Source organism: Podarcis pityusensis (genome assembly GCF_964106645.2).
Source record: "Podarcis pityusensis genome assembly, chromosome: Z".
Taxonomy (NCBI): Eukaryota; Metazoa; Chordata; class Lepidosauria; order Squamata; family Lacertidae; genus Podarcis; species Podarcis pityusensis.
The window spans coordinates 19,584,943-19,606,468 of record NC_138044.1 but is presented as its reverse complement, the minus strand read 5'-3'; the positions used below and the strand labels follow the sequence as shown (position 1 = coordinate 19,606,468).

The window sequence follows — 21,526 nt, the reverse complement described above, 5'->3', positions numbered from 1 at the left end:
AGGCTGGATCATTGGACAAAGTGAGGAGCTAAAGGAAGAGAAGCAGGCTTGCTCAAAGTTTCTTCTTGGCCACAAATGAGTGCAGAGGAAAACAGGCAGAAGCCCAACCAGAATCCATGTGGTTTAAAGAATTATTCACTGTGCAACGGACCGCAGCAGTTGTAGGGGTGCAAGGTCTTCTAAAGGTCATCCAGTTCAGCCCACTACAACACAGGAACCATAACCAGACTCTGCATGAGTTTAGGATTTCCAACTGTCTCTTATTCACTGTCATTGCTAATGGACTGATCCTGGGAATGACAGAGGTTTGCCCAAGGACCTTAATGGTAAATGGCATGAAGCCACAGCAACATCACTCTGCAGAACCTGTCTTGCTTCTCTTGCTGGGGTTTGAGATGGAGTGGAAGCTGAAGTTCTATGATGGGGCTGGTTCTTCCCTACCCATGCTGAGTGCATAGTCTCTCACTTGACGGGGTTGGACTAGATGAGCCTGGGGAGTCCCTTCCATTTCTACAATCCTATGATGCTTAACAGAGGGCCAGTAATGGAAGATTGCCCAAATGGTACTTCCACAAGCAGGGATTGAATATTTATAAGGCTTCAAGAGAGCCTAAGGTAACACTGGGGAAAGAAAAAGCAAAACCGAATGTCTTTCTGCTTGTTGGGGAAAAAATTGTGTGAGTGTGAGTGAGTGTGTGTGTGTGTGTGTGTGTGTGTGTGTGTGTGTCTCACAAACTGGAATGCACCTGCATTCTTCTAGGGATGGTGCCATTATTTTTTCTCTGTAGTGCTCATTAGGGACCCTTCCCAGCTGATACCGTCTGCAGAACCTGAAACCGTGTGCTCTGTTCTTGGAGGCAAGCCTGCTTTTGTCTTTCTTCATGATCATAATGGACATTTGCATGAGAAAAGGATCCGAAGCAAGGACAATGAAGGGTATTTGTTTCACCTGCGGCTCTGGCACTACTAAGCACCCACATGGGTGATTGACAACCACCATAGCAACCAGCCTCAGAAGGCCTCATCAATGCCATTTCCTAAGAGGTCAATCAACAGGGGGGGAGGCCCCTATTACTATGTTTTTCACTGAGACTAGATACACTAGCAACACTGGATGGCTCCATGGCAATGTTTTGTATATTGGCGTTTATAGTCCTGAGGCACAAAGTTGCATTCGTTATTCCAGGTTCCATAGAATCATAGAACAGTTGGGTTGGAAGGGCCCCAAGGGTCATCTAGTCCAACCCCCACCCATGCAGGCTTTTTTTTTTTTTTACATTCTTATATCTCTATAAGCGTGGTCTCATCATTTTCTCTGCAGCCCCCAATTCTGCTTCACTTATAGCGACCAGATACAGACCATTCTTCAGGTGCTTTAGCCTCATGTATGCCTTAAATATTTAGCGGGGAAAACTTGAATGTTTCATTTTTTAAACACAAAACCTTTTGCGAAATTGCTGAATCAGTATCAGATCCAGATGGGAGCTAGTTTCAATTCTGCAGTGTCAAGGTGACCCCCCCCCTTTTTTTTTTTTTTTGCATTGCAGATGACACCATCTCTGCTGCAAGATAGTCATCATTGAATCATAGAATTGGAGAGTTGGAAGGGATTACCAAGAGGCATCCAGAACCACATGTATGACCTTGAGGTCCTTGGAGGAAAAGGTGAGCTATAAATGTAAATAATAAAAATAAACATTTTAATCTATTTTAATATTTTAACTTATGTCCATTTTAAATTATGGGTGTGAATATTTCTCGATTTTATTGTTTTATCGTTTTTCAAACTGCTTTGAGGTTTTTGCAATCAAGAGGTGCGTAAATTTTATGAAATAAATAAACAATAAATAATATGAATATTACTGGTAATTGTTTTGCTGTGTTATTTGTATCACTTCCCTTAATCTGGACACTAGACTTCCATTGCTTCAGCCTATCCTATAAAAATTTGCTGCATGCTTTGAGATGGATGCTTTTTCATTGGGAAGACCCAGAAAATTGCCCACTCTGGTTGTTTCCATAATTGGGAGTCTCACCATTTCCTTCCCATTGCCTGCTCAATGCACTCTAGCATGGTCCCAGAGAGATTGCCTTCCAACTGTTTTCCATGCAGAACTGTTTTTAATATGCCAATGATGGTATCTAATATGCAAAAATTATTGTAACTCGGTTTTTAAAGATGCATTTTAGATTTCCCAGAACAGTGATGAGATGTGAGCAAGATGCAAATGAAACATTAAAACCATGGGAGCCCTGGAATGTAATGCAGCCAGTGAGCAGACCTCAGGAATTGGACGGGCATCTGGCCGACCTTTGCCTGGATTTGTTGCAAAAGGAGTTGCCACATTATTAGCTCAGAATGCAAATCCCGTTAGATCTGGGTGGTCCAACATATGGCCCGCGGGCGGCATGCAGTCCTTGAGACCTTTTTTTTTTTTTTTTTTTTTTGGTGGCCCTAGCTAAGTACCAAAGGAGCGTCGCTAGTGGCAGCAGGAGTCCCAACATCCAGCATCACCCCCTCCCCAGTTAACGACTGCCAGAAACAGAAGCAGCAACAAATCGTTGAGCTTCGACGTCCCCGCCTCCCCACTTTTCCAGCCGCCGGCGCGCCAGGTGATTGGACAGCAGCCAGACTCTGGTAAGCAGGGGTTCCTCCTGATCAGTAATGGTGTGGCACTGCATATCCTAAGCTGCACGCCCCGCCCCGCCCCCCTAGGCTGTGTCTCCTGCTACTGCAGCTGCCCCTCTGCTCTTCCAGACCCTGGCAGGGGGTTGAGAACCGGAGGCAAAAGCCCAGCGGCTGTGACTGAGCTGCTCCGTGATGCCTGCCTGCAGGGCAGGGCTGAGTCCAGGCAGCTCCTCCGCCATGGCTTCATTGCCCGGCTTGCCTCGGCCCCTTCCCCTTCCCCTCGGGGGCTTGGCCCTCCCAGCCTCCTGCTTCCCCCAGCCCAGGGCGTTGAACCTGCAGCCCCAGAATCTGCTGCGGCTGCCTTCTCCCAGGCCTTCTCTTTCCTTCCGGGGGTTGGTGCGGGGCTCGCACTCCCCACCCAGGGATGCTCCCCCTGCCTTCCAACCTTAGAAAAGGGGCCTGCAGGTGCCAGGACAGTATCCGAGCACTGCCGGGCGGGGGGGGGGGGGACTAGGGAGCGGCCAATGGCAAGCGCAGGAGCTGGCTCTGCCTCCTGGGCTGGTGGAGGGCGGGGGTGAGCGGGTAGGGACCCAACTGTGGGGTCATCCTGGTGCTGTGATAAGGGGCACATGGTGCTGGGGTCCCTGTCGCCCTGAGATCAGCACTTTCTCCCTCTGTGTGTGTGTGTGTGTGTGTGTGTGTGTGTTTTACAGCTGGCACATATGTGCCCAATGTGCACTGCTGCATAGTGCTGATAAAGCCAAGTTTGCAGGTTCAATCCCTGTATGGGACAGCTGCATACGTATTCCTGCATTGCAAGGGGCTGGACTTGATTATCCTTCCAGCTCTTCAATTCTATGATTCTGTCTGCAGAATTATTATTATTATTACTTGACCACGTTTTGGGCAGGCACACATCATTTTCCATGTATTGTTTAGACAGTACATTTCTTACTGTGGCTGATACTTCTTGCACTCGATTATATGTAACACGCAGGCCCAGATGAGACAGTTTATCTATATATATTTTTCTTTAATGACAGTGTGAATCATGAGACCTCTATACAGTGGGAGGGATGTTTCTGTCTCTGAAACGTGAAGTACACTGAGCATTTTCTTTTCTTTCATGTTTGATGCTGTTAAATCAAATGGAGGGGGGCGGATAAAGGTTTTATGGTCATATCTGCAGTGGGGAGGGACTAGGTCCCCTTTGGGTCCCTTCCAGCTCTACAATTCCATGTTTCTGTGGTTCTATGATTGGGGTGGGGGGTATCCTGATGCTCCAGGAGGCTAAAATTGGTCAGAATTGAGCATACACTTTCAGAGTTAATACTAAATACATTACTTCTCGTAAATAAGCCACCATAGCTGCTAGAGGGCTGTGAAAATTTGTGTTCCGGCCTTTTTAGACTCGTCTACCCATGTACTAGGGACGCGGGTGGCGCTGTGGATAAAACGCGCCTAGGACTTGCCGATCGTAAGATCGCGGTTCGAATCCCCGTGGCGGGGTGAGCTCCCATCGTTCGGTCCCAGCTCCTGCCCACCTAGCAGTTCGAAAGCACCCTTAAGTGCAAGTAGATAAATAGGTACCGCTTTATAGCGGGAAGGTAAACGGCGTTTCCGTGCGCTGCGCTGCTGCAGGCTCGCCAGAGCAGCTTCATCACGCTGGCCACGTGACCTGGAAGTGTCTTCGGACAGCGCTGGCCCCCGGCCTCTTAAGCGAGATGGGCGCACAACCCCAGAGTCGGACACGACTGTCCCATACGGGCAGGGGTACCTTTACCTTTACCTTTACCCATGTACTATCTAAAACCAAAGGGGCACATTGGATTCTAGATGTGATTTTACCCCCAGCTCTCCCACCCCACTAAAGAAACCATTATTATTATTATTATTATTATTATTATTATTATTACTATTTTAGACCTCTCTTGCAATCCTGAACTATTTCTGAGCTTGGCCCTGCATGACCTTCAGCATGCAACTGTTGGTTCCTGGTGTATACTCTTCCTTCTTGATTTCACTTTTCTTCCATTTCTTATACATGGCCTTTTTAAATCTCAGCTCATCTGTAAGATCCTTCTGCAGCCACACCAGTTTCTTCAGATTAAGGCCAAGCAATTTACCAATACATTGTCTGAAACGGGTTTGAAGTTCAGAGTATGGTAATGGTTTCAGAATTTTTGAGCTGGCAGTATTTTGTGATTCCCCAGCTACCACCAGCCCAGCACATGATACTCCCGGGTGACACTTGCGCCCTGCAAGGCCTTCCAATGGTTGCCCATTCCCTCCCTCCCTCCACAGGTCTTGTGGGAAATTCTTCCTAGCCAGCCCCTTAATCTCCAGTTGAATCCTAGAATACATGACAGTCCCGGAATGCTAAAATACTGTAGAATTTTAGACTGCTTTCATTTCATTGTTCATGAGAAGCCTTTTCCTCCTTTGTTGAGTCTCCCTTCTTGCCTGCTACAATTACACCAAACTCTACATACATTAAACATAATAGAAACACCGCCACCCGACCCCACCCCTATCCATCTTCCCTCTCTCCACCCCCCTTTCTTTTTTCTTTTTCTTTTTTCTTCTCCCCCTAATGCCTCAACATTACGGATTTGTAAAAATGTTACATGGAAGAAAAAAAAAACGAGGCACTACACTTCTGTAAAACAAGAAAATCCTTAATAAAATATTTAATAAAAAAAAAATGCAACAGCAGGGCAGAAGGCAGCTGAACAAAAGGCCCTTTTCATTTTTTTAACGGGTCTTCAGATCTTTGTACTCCCCAGAGTTGTATTTAATAGGTTAATTTTTCAAGCTGCTTGAGTGTGTGTGTGTGTGTAAGGGGGAGTTTGTATATTGCAAATATGTCCTGCAGAAACACAATCACAATAGAATCATATAACTGTAGAGTCAGAACGAACCACGAAGGGTCATTTGCTACAGCCTCCTGCACTGCAGGAATCAGAACTAAAGGGCTCCCTGGCCACTGAACCTCTCTTTAAAAAACTTCAAGGAAGGAGATTCCAACAGCTTCCCAGGGAGTCTGTCCCACTGCAAACAGCTCTTAGTGTCAGAAAGTTCTTCCTGATGTTTAGTTGGAATCTCCTTTCTTGTAACTTGAAGTTCAGGTCCTATCCTCCAGAGCAAGAGAAAACAAGCTTGCTCCATCTTCCATGGGATAGCTCTTTATATATCTGAAGATAGCTATCGTATCTCCTCTCAGTCTCATCTTCTCCTGGCTAAACATGCCCAACTCCCTCAGTCATTCCTCACAAGGCTTGGTTTTCCAACCCCTAGTCCCAGAACTGGACACAGGACTCCAGGTGGGGTCTGACTGAGGCAGAATAGAGTGGTACTGTCACTTCTCTTGATCTAGACATTTGGCTTCTCTTGATGCAGCCTAGAATTGCATTAGCTGTTTTTGCGGCTGCATCACACTGTGGACATATGTTAAGCTTGTGGGCTCCTAAGACAGCTCAATCCTTTTTGCATGGACTTCCGTCAAACCACATGCCCTCCCCCCAATTCTATATTTCTGTATCTAGTTATTCCTGCCTAAGCAGGAACCTTTCATTCATCCCTATTGAAATTAATTTTCTTAGTTCTGATTCTGTTTGTGAATATTTGCTTCCTGGAACCATCCTCTTCCAAGTTTTTGGAAGCACAAGCACACACGCCTGGACCCTTAATCTCTCCCGTCAAAATATTCACTCCCTTTGCCCCGTAACTCCTCTCCAAAGCCTTCTCTTTCCCTGCCATCTATAATTCAATGACATCCTTCTTTCAATTATCTTTCAGGCTCTTAAAGTCCTGAAATTAGCACCCCTCTCAATTTTGTGGGAGATTGCATAACTGTGCATGACTGCATGAAATGGTTAAGGACCACAGAGTTCTATTGCTAGACAGACTCAGGTCATGCTCCCAAGGAAGTGAATCTTCAACTTTCTCTTTCTCTGCATCATGTAATGAAGGACATGTGTAAGCTTGCTCTTGAGTTTTCAGCATGTGTTTGGAATTATATACAGTACTTTCTACCCAAAAATATTCTGTCTGTGTTTCTCTTTGCAGCTGCATGGAACAACACATTTATCAAACCTATGAATCTGTAAGTAAAGCATTTCTAACTTACTTTGCAGTGTGTGGTCTGTTCCTTGCAAATGGGGTAGAAAGAAAGGTGCATTGTAAATGGGATAAAAAAGATTTGACAACCTATATTCACTGTGCTGCTTATTTTTGTGAGTTTAATACTCTGCTACTGGAACGCTCTTGTGTACAAGTCCTGCATTTTGAATCCAGGCACCCAGCAAATTCTTTTTTTGTTCACCCACACACATAGGTCCACAGGGATTCATATATTTTTCCTCCCACAGTCTTCAGGTAGAAAACGATCTTCCACCAATACTGCATATGGAAACTGGTTCTCCCCCCCCCCCAAAGAATAAAAACACACACACACACACACACACACACACATGCAGCACCTGTTTGTCATGGTAGACGACTTCCATGTGGGCCTGGGCACAGAGTGTCACATTCCCCCGGGGCGTGCAAATTTGTTAAGAGGGGGTCACTGCAGAGGAAGGGGGTCAGTTAATGGACGATATCAGTTTCTCTCTGCTAATGAAGATAGCACTCTCTCGGAAGCTGGACATGTGGAGGAGGGTGAGACGTCAGTGGAATTTGATACCAGGAGAGAATAAATGGGCAGATTGAGGCAACAGCCTCGGCACTCAGATGTTATTATACAATTCATTAATAGAACACTTTTAACTTATCATGTGAATAGAGCTCTGGAATGAAAGGGGGATTTGTTTGCGAATGTTTGTATTTAGATTCTAATTTCTAATTCAGTCTGCACGCACACACAGCATTCTCAGTAATGGATGGCGCTGGAATCAGCAAATTGTAGAGATGGAAGAGGCCATCAAGAGTCATTTAGTCCAACCCATTTGCAATGCAGGAGTCACAGCTAAAAAACCCCTGCCAGATGTCCACCCAACCTCTCTTTCAAAACCTCCATTGAAGGAAACCCTCCCATCTTCCAAAGGAGCCCGTTTCCACTGTTGAATAGCTCTTACCATCAGGAAGTTCTTCCTAATGTTTAGTTGGAATCTCATTTCTTCCAATTTGAATCCATCAGTTCTGGTCCTCTTCTCTGGAGCATCAGAAAGCAAGCTTGCTCCATCTTCCACCTGATGGCCCTTCAAATATCTGATTTGAAGTTGGTTATGATCTCACCTCTCAGTCAATGCAGGAATTTAGTTAGGTCTTAGGAAGGAAACCTGGGATTTGTTGTTTTTTTTTTAAAAATAATTACTCTATTTGGCATGTCAACACTTAATTGTCCTACCTTAAGTTGCATCAATAAAGCAGGTCTCGTGTAAATCCAGCAGAGATGAAACAGATAGAGTACTTAATAGATAACAAATTGGATGATTAAAAAGATGTGGATTACACAGAGTAGTAGAAAAGCAAAGGAACCAGGAAAAGGTTGGAAGGGAAGTCATATGGTACAGATATGTAGATATGCTGTTTTTGGTATGGTTGTAAGTGGGACAGGGGGAGGGGAGGGGAGGGGGTTAGATATGCTCTCTGTTCCTGTTTTGGAAAATGCAAAAAAAGAAAAAAAGGCATCAATAAATTTCAACTGCTTTTTAAACAATGGAATCCCTTGGTAATGAATTTCAGGGCAGACACAAAAGCTGAATTTTGGTTTGACCCAACATGCCAGATCTCCAGCCATGGGTCTGTTTTCTCACCAATTATTTTGTTATTATATTGGGTGAGGGAGAATCACAGAATTGCCAAATCATAGAGTTGGAAGGGACCCAAGAATTATGTAAGCCAACCCCTTGCAGTGCAGCAGAGCCCACCACCTTCTGAGGGAATCTATTCCACTCTTGGCAGAGGTGGTCCTGGGGGGTTGGTGAGGTTGGCCTCTACCAAGCGTGCAGCCCCAGGGGGCACTGGGCTGCCAACTCCTGGGTGGCATGTTCTGTAGCCACCCATAGGTAACTGGCGGTGAGGGAAGCGGGCTGCTGGAGGGATAGCCAAGAGGGCAGCATCCTGGCTCTTCCCCACTGCTCCTGACTGACCACAAAAGCAAAAGGAAGCTCTTATCAGCTGTTCAGCTTCTGGCCTTCCCTTTCAGCCCTGCTCCCCAGGAAAGCTTTTGATGTGCTGAAGGGAGAACCAGATAATTTCCATTGTGGTTGGATCCCGCAATGCCCTTTCACGCAGCAAGCTCAGTCCTTCTGTGGTTAAATGGTACAGTATTGCTTCCCTTTTGTGGGGGTGGGGAGAGCAGGAAGGTGGATCTGGCTGATTTGTACCCCTTAAATCACTAACTTTGCAGGTGACAACAGATGGTATCTTCTGGGGTGCTTCAAACAGTCTCTCAGTGTGAAACCTGTTGTGGTTTGCAAGTTTTACTGGTGGGACTTTGGCTGCTGATTCCTGTGCTGGCTGATTATTTAAGGGGTTTCTAATGGCGATATTGCTTCTCAAAAGTGAAACGGCTCTAGCAGTAAAGCAGGGCCTCTTTCTTTGCATTGCTTTTCATTTCTTCTGTGTATGACATGTGTGTGGCTCTACACTGCCACTGTCACAGCAAGTTTTTTTTTTGGGGGGGGGGAGGTTGCCAATGCAGCTCCTGGCCAAGGGTGTAAGGGACCCTAGGTACGCCCTTTGACTCTTGGACAGCTCTTGTTGTCAGAAAGCTGACTCACTGGAGGTTTTTTTAAAATAGGGGGCTCTCCTTCCTTAGAAGTTTTTTAACCAGAAGTTGAATGTCAGGGGTTATTGAGCTATGATTCATGAAAATGTTTTGAACAGTTACAGAAATAAAATAAGCCTGGAAGTAAAAGGAGGGTGTGCAGGAAGCAGCAGCTGTTGCAAAGCTGTTGCATTGCAGGGGTTTGACTAGATGACTCTTGGGGACCTCTTCCAACTCCAATTCCAGCCCTTTGATTCTATGAGATATTAGCAGGCAGCACATAGCAACATGCACCCCACCTGGCTGGCAGATCTGCTAAACACACCTGCCTATTATCCACCAGAGAAAGTTGCAGCAGGCACACATAGAGGACAGTCGTTTGGACAGATACCTAGATCTGATTTACTAGCATAGAAGCAAACTTTTAGGGACCAAGGTCCCTTTGCCCCCCCCTAAAATAGTTGAGGGAGCTGCCCCCCCAAAAAAAGTTTATGGGCATTGCTATTCAAAAGGTGTATGTGAACAGCGTCTTGTGTTTGATTATGCACAGCGGAGCTTACCTCCCCCCCCCTCCCCACAATATTTTATTCAAGTTGGCACCCCAGTTTAGTAGGGATCTTTTCATGCCAATGTCCATTCAGCTTGCCCCAAAAAAAATTAAAGGGAGAGATCCTTACCATAAATCATTCATAAGCTGGTTTAAAAGAATGAAAAATTAAACAGCCTTTTGCTATAAAGTATGAAATATTTACTGAGACGCTGTTAGCTAATTGCCTGTGTTGTATGACCGGCTAAGTGGCAGGAGCAGACTTTGCGACTGGTATTCAGATCAAAGCCTCCAGTATTTACATGACAGGACAGATGTGCCAAGCTAGATTTCTCTGGTTGGGTGGGGGTCATTTATTCAAATTAGAGATGTACCATGTTCTCGCACAGTTTAGCCCCCTACTCAGCTCTTCTCAGATATAGATTTAGGGTATTTCAGATAGTTCTTTTTGATGCAGTGCATAGTTAAACTGTGGAACTCACTCCCACAGGAGGCAGTGGTGGCCGCCAATCTGGATGGCTTTAAAAGAAGATTTTACTCCTAGCCACAAGCACTATGCTCTGCAATGCTTCTGAATGCTGGAAACCATGGAAGGGGAGGGTATACTTGCACTAGAGTCCTGCTTGTGGGAGTCCCATTGAGATATCTGGTTGGCCACTGTGAGAACAGGATGGGACTAGATGGGCCATTGGTCTAATCCAGCAGGCTCTTCTTATGAGCAGCAGAGGACAGGGGGGAGGAGAAGCCACTATCAGGAAAGATTGAGGACCCAAAGGTCACCCAGACCCTTCAGAGGGACCCATTTATAGAATGATAGAATTGTAGAGTTGTAACATAAGAATGTAAGAAAATAAGTTGAGCCTCCCGGATCAAGCCAATGGACCATCTAGTTCAGCAGCCCATTCTCACAGGAGCCAAAAAGATGCTTATGGGAAACTCAAACGCAAGATACCATGCAACTGGTTCAGAAGCATTATTCTCTCCAGTTGTGGAGGCAGAGTACAGCCATTGTGGCTAGTAGCCATTGATAGCCATTTCCTCCATGAATTTGGAGAATCCTCTTTTGAAGCCATCCAAATTGGCGGCCATCAATTCCTCCTGTGAGAGGGAGTTCCATAGTCCCCCCCCCCACACACTTCTATGTATTTATGGTTTAATTCACTCCTTTAAAGAGAGAATTCATTATTTCCTAGCAGGAACACCAATGCACCACGTTCTCACTAGCTTGGGAGAAAAACTTTTGGTGTGAGAAAGATATAGGATGTGTGTAAATATACATATATACACACACATGACAACACATATTGGAGGAGTGTGCATGTGCATATATGCTCTAGGTAAGCACACACATATATACACTGTCAGTGTTTGTGCATGTGAGACATTTCTGTACCACATGCACCCTTCACTGAAATTGGCTTACAAAATATGCAGCTTGCTGCCCCCCCCCGAAAAACTATCAATTAAAGTACATGATTTGAAACAAATCTTATAGAAATGGCATGTCATCAGTAATTTACACTTTAAAAAACTTAGCCACAAAAAAAAATATCTGAAAGCTGAAACAAGATTGCTATTCATCAGTGCTGCTACTACCCTTAAAGAAATATAGTTTACTATGGGATATAAAGGCAACATTGAGGTTGTTATAAAGATTAGCCACCTAATTTAAAGAACAAACCAACCAGACTGTACTTCATTTTATGCCCACAATACACCCCATGAAACTACTCTTCTCACACCTCGCTTACCTTTCTTGTACATTGTTTGCTTCCTGTTCATTGTGGATTCTTTCTCCCATCTGCAGTTTTGGTGCCTCCCCCCCCCCCCACCTCTTTAAACATCAATCCAGGCAATCCTGCTGGATTTGATTACATGATGATCGCATTATGCTGAATCAGGGAGTTCCATAGTTTAATTCTGTGCTGCGTGAAGAAGGACTTTCCTTTGACTGTCCTGAATTCTCCGACATTCATCCTGATGTTGAGTCAGAATCTCCTTTCTTATCATTTTTAATCCATTGGTTCAGGTCCTGCCCTCTGTAGCAGCAGAAAACATGCTGGCTCCATCTTCCACCTGGCAGCCCTTCAGATATTTGGAGATGGCTCTCATAACACCTTTCAGTCTTCTCTTCTCTAAACATCTTAGCTCCCTCAACCGTTCCACCCAAGACTTGCTTTCCAGGCTCTTGTTCATTTTGCTCACCTTCCTCTGCACTCCTTCCAGTGGTGCCCAAAATGGATAGTACCACACTGGGGGGTGGCTATAGGATTATTGGGGGGGGGGCACTAAAAGGCAACAGGGTGTTGGAGGTGTAAATGTCTCCCAGACTTTTGGAAGCTGCTATCACCAGATCAGGTTAATCAATTAGGTTGAATTAATTAAACTCAATAGTTTTAATCGGATTGTAAATAAATGTGCAATCAATGGCTGCTCTTTTGAATTTTATTGTATTATATTACCTTCTATAGTGGGTTGTGCAAACCACTGACTACTACTTTGTATAGGGTAGGGGGCACTGGGGATAAGTTTGCTTGCTTGTTTGTTTCTTTATTACTTTATTACATTTATATCCCACCTTTTCCTCCCAGATGCTCAAGTTGGTGTTCATGTTTCTTCTTCTTTCTGGTTTTACCTTCACAACAACCCTGTGACTGGCCCAAGGTCACCCAGTGAGCTTTGTGGCTGGCTGTGGATCTGAATCCTAATCTCTCCCAGGTCCTAGGCCAACAGTCTAAGCACTAAATCACCACTAGTTGATGGAACCAAAAAAAGTTTGGGAACTACAGTATACATAAGAAGCTGACCCAGGAGTCCCTTTCACCTTCAAAATCTGGGATGTGCTTGGTCAGTTGTGGATTTGTGGCCCAGAGTGATGAGTCTTGCAGGAGAAATGATTTTCTGCTGATGCTGCTCAGTATTCATTTTTCTTGGAAACAAGTTCATGTCATGTAGCCCATTCCCACCACTAATATTTGGTGCCATGAAGATCAAAGGAGTCGTCTGTCCCAGAGGCCCATCCTCGCATCGCCTGCCACCTATATCCCCACTGACAGCTGGAAGTGATAAGGATGTCTTGAGTGCAGAACGGGTGGCTGGAGCAATTTGAATATATATTGGAAATTTCCCAAGTTGTTAAAGGCTTCGAAGAAGAGGGTTGTTCGCTTATCTTGTCCACTGCTCCTTATTAAATAAAATGTAATTGTCTGAAGTATTACACATTGCCCAGGGCTTTGGAAGGCTGGTATGTCCAAATAACTAGAAGCAAATGTACCATCAAGCCCTTCTGCGTTTATCTCAAAGGAGATCCACACTGACTGGGGACAAAGGAGGATTCACATGGAATAAGTGCTCAAATATAGGATGGGGGACACCTGGCTTGCCAGCAGTACATGTGATAAGGATCTAGGGGTCTTAGTAGACCACAGCTTAACATGAGTCAACAGGGTGAGGCAGCAGCAAAAAAAAGGTTCATGCAGTTCTAGGCTGCATCAACAGAAGTGCATTTAAAGAGTCCAGATCTAGGGAAGTCATAGCACCACTTTATTTTGCCAGGGTCAGACCCCACCTGGAGTCCTGTGTCCAGTTCTGGGCACCCCAATTGAAGAAGGATATGGACAGGTTGGTCATCATCATTTTTATTATTTATACTCTGCCCACCTGACTGGGTTGCCCTAGCCACTCTGGGTGGCTTCCAGTTTATATAAAAGCATAATAAAACATTAAGCATAAAAAACTTCCCTATACAGGGGCTGCCTTCAGATGTCTTCTAAAGGTTGTATAGTTACTTATTTCCTTGACTTAGGGGTTGCCTAACTCCATACCTTCCAACATTTCTCCAAGAAAATAGGGACATCCTAAGGAAAATCAGGGATGCAGGTGGTGCTGTGAGTTAAACCACAGAGCCTAGGGCTTGCCAATCAGAAGGTCGGTGGTTTGAATCCCCGCGACGGGGTGAGCTCCCGTTGCTCGGTCCCAGCTTCTGCCCACCTAGCAGTTTGAAAGCACATCAAAGTGCAAGTAGATAAATAGGTACCGCTCCAACGGGAAGGTAAACAGCGTTTCTGTGCACTGCTCTGGTTCGCCAGAAGCAGCTTAATCAGGCTGGCCACATGACCCAGAAGCTGTACGTCAGCTCCCTCGGCCAATAAAGCAAGATGAGTGCCACAACCCCAGAGTCGGTCACAACTGGACCTAATGGTCAGGGGTCCCTTTAACTTTAAGGAAAAGCAGGACATTCTGGTATCAAATTCAGAAACTGGGACTACTTCTGTGAATCCAGGACAGTCTGAACTAAAGAATGTTTGACAGGTTATCAACCGACCTCTGTTGGAAAACCTTTGTGGCATAATAGAATTATAGAACTATAGAGCTAGAAGCAGGGTCATCCAACCCATGAAGCGAGATGAGGCAGCCACGTTGAGTGGCAGGAGTCTGAGGTAGTGCCCCCTCCGGGCCCTGCCCCGCCCTGCTGCTAGCAGAGGAGCGGCACTTGGGGAGTGCATGAGGTATTGCAACATGAGATCTTGCCTGCAGCCAGCACTGCTACTGGAGCTTCATGGTTGCCACCATACCACACATAAGGATGGATGGTGAAGCAAAATGGGAGGCACTGCCCCTGGCTAGAACAGACCTCAAGGATTCTTTAGCTCAACCTTCTTGCAATGCAGTTAATTAATCCCTGACAGTTGCCCAGAGTGGCTAGGGCAACTCAGTCAGATGGGCGGGGTATAAGAAATTTGTTGTTGATGATGATGATGTTGTTACTACTACTACTACTACTACAGGTGGCCATCTGACCTCTTTTGTTTTTTTGTTCTTTTATAATGATTTTTATTGGTTTTTAAGTTACATACTCCACATATAAATGTTGTTTTACATTTTACATTTATACATGCTCTTAAGAGCTGACTTCCCTCCTTCCGTCTTCTGGTTTTTTTATATCATATCTAAATTTTTTCACATTGTGGTCATCCATTTTATCTATTTCTGTTCTTCTTCTATATTTGCCCATGATATGTCCAAAAACAAATAAATCCTTCTATATATACAATTCTTGTTGTCTGTCTGCATTCATTTACAACCACTATTACTTACATTACTCACATTATACATTTTGCTTCTTATTATATTTGTTATCTAATAATTTTCTTTGTATTTCACATTATGAGGGGGTTTTTTCATTTCTGCTGGTTTCGCTATTTCACCTTATTTTTCCTATATATGCCATAAATTTTTCCCATTCTTTCTGAAACGTTTCATCACCCTGTTGTCAAATTTTACCTGTTAATTTCTCTATTTCTGCATATTCCAATAACTTCTGTCGTTGTGGAAACAACAACAATTGCCAACAGTAGAAGAATGGCATCTGACCTCTTTTGAATTTCCTCCAATATTACATAAATTGTGGTTACACACGCACATATGATTTTTTTAAAAATCTGAGGGCATTGCTGTGCAAATCATTTCAGAATGTGGTGGACTCTCCTTTCTTGGAGGTTTCAAGCAGAAGTTGGGTGGACTCTACTAACTCTACCATTTATGATGCTCTTATCCTTTCTCCTCTTTCTAGAATTTACTGAGCTTGAGAATGTAAAGACTGATGTAGCTCTTTGCTGGCACTAAAACATCCGTTCCTGCCCACAGATAATTTTCCTGAACTGGCGTTGTCTCTCCTTCCTTATGCGATAGATGACACTGAAGACTTCTGAGTGGGAGAGAAATGGATGATCATTTACAAGAGCAGCTTGCTTTGAAATTATAGCTTTGCAAATGGCTAGATCTTATTTCACGTTCCATTCTCTCCAGCACCCACAGAAGGTCAATTTCCCCACCTCTCCTGAGGATGGGTCCACATGCTCTCCTTAAAAAGGTAAAGGGACCCCTGACCATTAGGTCCAGTCGTGGCCGACTCTGGGGTTGTGGCGCTCATCTCGCTTTATTGGCCGAAGGAGCCGGCATACAGCTTCCAGGTCATGTTGCCAGCATAACTAAGCTGCGAACCAGAGCAGGGCAGCGCGACTGGTTCTGCCACACTGAGCACCAAGCCTAGGGGGCGCTGCAGGGTATTGCAACTATAATATAGTGAATTGAGCAGATTTCATATATACAACCTGAGCATACGATATTTGCAGGGATAGCTGGTGCTTCTTTGGAACAGTGGGGCAGAAGATAGAGAGCCCAGCAATAGGTGGAGCCAGAGTCATGGGTGGGCAGAGTTAACTGACTCTAGTTTTTCTACCCATCCTCCTCTCTGCTGGAAGGAGCAGGAAGCTGACAAACAGCTCCATCCTCTGGACTACATTCACTGGACAGAATACAGAGGGTTGGGCTAGATGACTTTTGGGAAGCCTTCCAACACCACATTTCTATGACATATATGATTCTATGACTGCTGACCTTTTCACCAACATGACATTCAGACTGCTGTGACATTGTGAAAGGCCAGCACCAAAAGGGTGTCGTTGCTGCTGCTCTCACCCAGAGTTCCTTCCAGGCTCAGGGGTGGCTAAGAGCGAGTGCCGAGAGCAATCCCTGGGTGATCTGCCTCTTAATTACAGGGTTAATGCAGCTGTCTCTATCAGAAGAAGTTCCTTAACCTGATAATGAGCAGGAAGCAGCTGTACTTTGGAAAGTAGAATAATTGCAGAGCAGGGATTTCTAATTATAAGGTGTGTGTGTGTGTGTGTGTGTGTGTGTGTGTGTGTGTGTGAACTGCTGAGGAGTTTATTTAGTGCCAGCTTGGAACTTCCTCCAAACAGCAGGCTCAGTTTCTTAAGAGTAGGATAAGAGGGTGGTGTAGTGACAGGCAAGATGTCAGGGTAGAGCAGGTCATTTTAGGAGGTGAAGCTTAATTTTTGCTAATTTCTTCAGTGTGGGGTCTTAAAACATGTTTTTGAGTGTCAAGAGTTCAAATCTGCTATTATTTTTGTGATTAGACAATATTTAACTTGGTAAATCTATGTTGGATTAAAAAGCACGTAAACTGTTCTCGGAAGACCACATAATTTTATTTTTACCTTCTGAAAATCTCAAATAATACTATAAAAAAATTCTGCATAAAACATATCCTACTAAGTATACAACATTAGCTTGGACATCAGCTGCCAACTTTCTTCTTGACCTCTGATGTAGCCCTTACATTTCTCATGTGTATACACCCTGCCTGCTGCCTCTGTGACTTGTTTCACACACCTCTCTACAGACGGAGTATGACAGGGCCACTCTGGAATTTGCATGGGCTCATCAATGACTTGCTTTAGTTCCTCTGAAGGAAGTTTACATGTCAATGGAGGTTCCTATACTCAATGAGACCAGTCTATCCAGGGCTTTTTTAAAGATGGAACTCAGTTCTGACCCCCCTCAGGTGGACATCATTGCTATTCTAAGAGAACAAGGGAGGCGTTCATGGTGAGTTCCGGCACCTCTTTTTCTACAAAAAATATCACTGAGTCTGTTAGCTCCAATTGGGATGAAGCACTGGGGTTAATGAAAGCTGTTTTCCTCAGACGTACAGAAAGATTTCCCAGAGTGTCATCATCTCTGACCCTCAAGTCAACAAACTTTTGGACACCAGCTCTCCTCACTGCCATCTGAGCACAAGAGTGTCTGGATTATCATCTTCCTGACTGCATACCATGCTGAACGTTGGATGGGTGGCAAAACAGCACCCACTATAACCTTTTTTTTGCAGCCTAACTCACTGCAGCTGAAACAAAATGTGGCGCAGACCTTCCACCCAAGAGTGTTTTATATTGATGTTGAACCAGCAGGGGTAGCACACACAAACATTATGTTCCTCTATCGGTCTTAAGTTGTGGAGGGTTCTGCCTCCAAGGCCATGTTTTCAAACCCGTATGTGACAAAGCTTCCTTGATGTTGTTAGTCACCTTGAATGGCCCACTGGACCAATTTCAAGAAAAGCCAGATCCATGTGAAGTTTTCTTGTCCTTATGGCCTGTGTGATCTGATACCTGTACTCTTGATGAACAGACAGATCCTTTATGGCATTTCCATAATATTTATTGATTTTCCAACCATTTAAACACAATAAAACAGAAAAAACAAAAAAGGGAAAGAAAAAACAAAGAAAAGAAAAGAAAAAACATAAGATTAACAAAATAAGACGCAAACCATTTAAAACACAAAACAATTTCAATATCTTAACTTTCATTCCCTTATTTCCACGACCTCCTCACACCTCCCTTTTTGTATTCCACTTCTATTAATTGTTTCAGCAATTCCTTTCCATCTTCCTCTGTTTTCTATCCTATAATTATCTTAACATATTCTAATCTTATTTTTCCCTTTAATACTCTATTAGTCTATTTATACTTAATTCCTTATAGCATTTCTACTAAAGCCATATAACTTCATTCCAACATTTTTCTAACATTCATTATTTTTACAATATTTCTATAAATAGTCTTAAACTTTTTCCAGTCTTCTTCCACCCTCTCTTCTCCCTGGTCTCGGATTTCTGCCAGTCGTTTCCGCCAATTCCATATAGTCCATCAACTTCATCTGCCATTCTTCCCGGATAGATAAATCTTGTGTCTTCCAGTACTTCACAATGAGTATTCTTGCTGCTATTGTTACGTGAAAAGAGTTCTATCCTTCTTTAACACCAATTGGCCGACCATGCCCAGGAGAAAGACCTCTGGTTTCTTCAAAAAGGTATATTTAAATACCTTTTTCATTTCATTATGAATCATCTCCCAAAGTGTCTTAATCCTTGGGCATGTCCACCAAAGGTGAACTCTAATCCTCAAATTCGTCTGTTTTTCTTTAAGTTCAGTCATAGCAAGCGTCAACTTATATTCATCAAGTTGCTTCTGTAGGGCTGGGGCTCTCTTGCTCTTTCTCTCCAGTTGTGTTTCTTTACATTCAGCAACAACAGCTTTTTCCCTGGCCTCCTCCGCAGTTTGCCGTATCGAAATAGGTTCCTGTGTCAATTTCTGGGTAGTTTCTGTATTAGTATTATTTATACTTTCTATATTTAAGTTAGTTTTAATGATTGAAACATCCACTTTCGCATTTATCGTGTCCATTTTCCTGTGAAGCTGATCCAATGAATCATTTATCTTAAATAATGCAGCCACTAGAGCCTCTTCTGTCAACATTTCTCTTGGTTTTACATATACTGGTACAAAGGCTGCAACAAAAAAAGCAGGGGGGCCTGATGGTGAAGCTCTCCTGGATTGTTGCCAAGTCCTCCCAGACCTTAATGTTTTGTCAGCAGTTGACTGGTCTGTTTTTCCTCTTCCATTAACCATAACACTTAAAAGATTCAAGGTCAGTCCCAGAGTCTCACGGTTTTTAACTTGCAGCTGGAAATTTCCCTAACCCAACTCTTGTAAAGCAACCGGTTTCAAAGGCTTCCACTAGGGGGAAACAGTTTCTATTTGTAATAGTCAATAGTATCCTCTTTTAAACAATCCGAAAATTAGTTTCAAGTTAGTTTCAATTTTCAGTTACTTTTACTCCTTTTTAAAGCAGCCGGAAACAGTAGAAACAATGTATTTCTCTTGTTTAACTAGCTGTCAATAAACATTCTAAACGCTGTCAATGAACATTCCAAAATACGTCAGTCCTACTAGCAGCCCTTTTCCAGGGTCAGAGCAGCGGTGTTTTAGATCTCTTCGCTCTCTCCTGCAGGCATATTCAGTCCACAACTCCCCCCCCCTCTTCTCCTGCCTCCAAAGGGGGGTTTTGTTCTTTACCGATGGAAATTTAATCTTTTACAAAAGACTTTCCAGGACTCCAGCTTGCAACTTCATTGCCTCAGTCTATTTACAAAAGGGGAAGGCGGACTTCCTGTTTTGAACCTCCCCGCTTCGATACCAAATTATACTTTTAAAAATCCAATTCTCCCGTTTCAGCTCTACTCACGGGTAATTACTTTAAAGTCAAATTGTCCACAGGAAAAAGTCAGCGCTCTCCGGCAACGGCTGTGCGGCTTCGCTCCGTGGAAGAAGCACCGCGCCACTCACCCCATGTCGCTCCGGAGCCCCGAAAACGGGTTTCCCCGTGAGTAGGGGAGGCGCAGAAGGTGCCCGCCGAATCCCACGTTCACAGGCTTCTCCTGCCTGTGATTTTTACGGGTCTCCGCCTTCGCCGTGGCGGTCCAGACCCAATTTCCCACGGGGCAAATTCCTCCCGGTCAGAGGAATTCCGCCATTGCCGATGGCGCCAACCCGGAAGTCCCCTTTATGGCATTTCCACCTAAGAGGCTTTCCAATTGAGAGTTTCACGAATGAGGGATGAATTTCAAGTTCTGTAGCAGTGACTAGCACCTTGCCTATGTTACCTGTCCACTTGCAGTTAGACAAGGTCTTCCCATGAAGTGGTGTGATCAAGTGTTGCATGGATAACTTGTTGGTGTGGAGGGTATAAACCAACCAGCTTACAACCAATGCATGGTACCACCCTCCTAGTCAGTGTGAACATTTGTAGAATCACCTCCAATGACCTGTAGCCTCTATCAATGTCCTTCTGTTGAGGCAGCCTAGAATAGCATTAGCCTCTCTTTTTTTTCCTGTCACATCATGCCATTGCTCATAGGAGTGTGACAGAGTACCTGGTGGAAACTGGACCCACTGGGACAGCAAAGGAAAATCCCATTAATGGGATTCCTTCTGCAATTAGCCAAGACCTAAAGTGCCCTTGGCCAGAGGGCTAACAGACTCATAAAGGCATCTCTAGAACTGAAGGAAGCCATCCAAACAAAGCCTGGGGCCAAGTCCACAATGCAGCCAGGATGCTGGAGAATGTGTCAAGGAAGGCTGCTTTCAACTCTGATGTGAATTGCTCTTGGGGTCCCTTCCTACTCTGTAATTCTAAGATTCATTGGAGGTTTTAAAGCAGAGGTCAGGTGCCCCCCTGTCAGAGATTCTTTACCTGTGGTTCCTGCATTGCAGGGGGTTGAACTAGATGACGTTCTGTGGTCCTTTCCAACTCTGCAATTCTAGTATCCTCTGATATTTAAGACTGCCAAATAATAATAATAAATCCCTGGGTGCACACCAGAAGGAAATGTGCTGTGCATGCCTAGGTGCAAATGTGGATTCTCTGGGGAATGGTAGTTTAAAATGGAGGTGGAGCATTTCATAATCGTATTTTCTTTCTAGCAGCTGGTTGGAAGCAACATGAGACTTGAACGCTTCCTAAGAAGGCATCCTCTACCTCCTTGGTTATTAAAAGTCTTTGTTCGTGAGACCTTTTGCCCCAGTCTTTCTTATCCCTGCACTTCTGAGTGCTTTTAAAAGAAGGGGAAGGAAAATTGTTACTTTATCCTTGATGCTTTTGTTCCCCTTCGGACTCCTGTCGAGTGGAGTACTTTGTACTTTGGAGTGAAACTGCTTCTGTGGAGAGACCTTTCCAATGTCAGCCTCTTCCTCCTCAACAAAGGAGGAAAAACAGCAAAGGCCTTCAGCTGAATTTCTGCCCTTTCCATCACACCGCAGGGCCCTGGCAATGTTTAGAAGTGTGACTGTGGGAACAGAGGAAGACTAATTTAGCCAGAGACTCAACTCCCTGGACACCCCATGCAGAGAGAGATGGTTACACAGAAGATTCCTGTCTGTCTTGTGGAAAGAGCTCAAAACGCCTCTATCAAAGCCAAGGAGAATCCCTG

The 21,526-nt window shown here is 44.3% G+C and overlaps 1 long non-coding RNA gene across 1 annotated transcript; it reads left to right on the top strand.

The window, feature by feature from the left end:
• The first annotated feature begins 1,335 nt into the window (after positions 1–1,335).
• LOC308468054 lies at positions 1,336–15,760 on the top strand. The gene is made up of 5 exons (XR_013981413.1): positions 1,336–1,370; positions 1,548–1,665; positions 2,460–2,638; positions 6,698–6,734; positions 15,464–15,760. It is a non-coding gene; the product is annotated as an uncharacterized lncRNA (long non-coding RNA).
• The last annotated feature ends 5,766 nt before the right edge of the window (positions 15,761–21,526 follow it).